Source organism: Wasmannia auropunctata, unplaced genomic scaffold (genome assembly GCF_000956235.1).
Source record: "Wasmannia auropunctata unplaced genomic scaffold, wasmannia.A_1.0 LD336088.1, whole genome shotgun sequence".
In the NCBI taxonomy this organism is placed as follows: domain Eukaryota; kingdom Metazoa; phylum Arthropoda; class Insecta; order Hymenoptera; family Formicidae; genus Wasmannia; species Wasmannia auropunctata.
This window is the reverse complement of record NW_012026802.1, coordinates 4,498,965-4,499,461: the sequence shown is the minus strand read 5'-3', so window position 1 is coordinate 4,499,461 and position 497 is coordinate 4,498,965. Positions and strand designations below refer to the sequence as shown.

The 497-nt window shown below is 46.9% G+C and overlaps 1 protein-coding gene across 1 annotated transcript in view; it reads left to right on the top strand.

Annotated features, from left to right (window-relative positions):
* The window catches only part of LOC105448327 (glutamate receptor U1-like), a 24,437-nt gene that overhangs the window by 4,496 nt on the left and 19,444 nt on the right, over positions 1 to 497 (top strand). The gene's annotated exons all lie outside the window — the stretch shown is intronic.

The following is a 497-nucleotide window of genomic DNA, read 5'->3' as shown; positions in this document are numbered from 1 at the left end:
TTTGCGAGTCTGTCACGTCGAGTACGCTGCATTGTTGCGCGTCTCAAGTATTCCCGTCCATTATCGTATTCTCGTTTGTATCTTCGAATGTAATACTCGTCCGTTTAATACACTTGTTATTTTTTTTTGTTACTAATTACTGTCGATTCTTTCAGCCTATTCTCGCTCCCCGAACCTTGACCGCTTTCCCTCGAATCACCCCCTTTACCATTATCGTAACTGAGCAACCGGTTATCGCCGTCCTTGTCCGACCGCTGCATCGAATTCGCACCTGATCGCGTGATTAATTTTCTCTTGAGTCATTAGATTTCCGAACAACGAGATTTTTCAGTAGAGAGGCACTCTCTATAACGTGCCTGGCGCCCAACTTTATTCCCGTTTTCGATAGGCGAGATGCCTGAGTTACGGTTAATCGCGCATTAGATTTCCTTTTATCGTTTTCGCGGAATTACGCGGGTCGGACGAGCGACGAAGTTGCACCACGCTCGTGAGTGCGG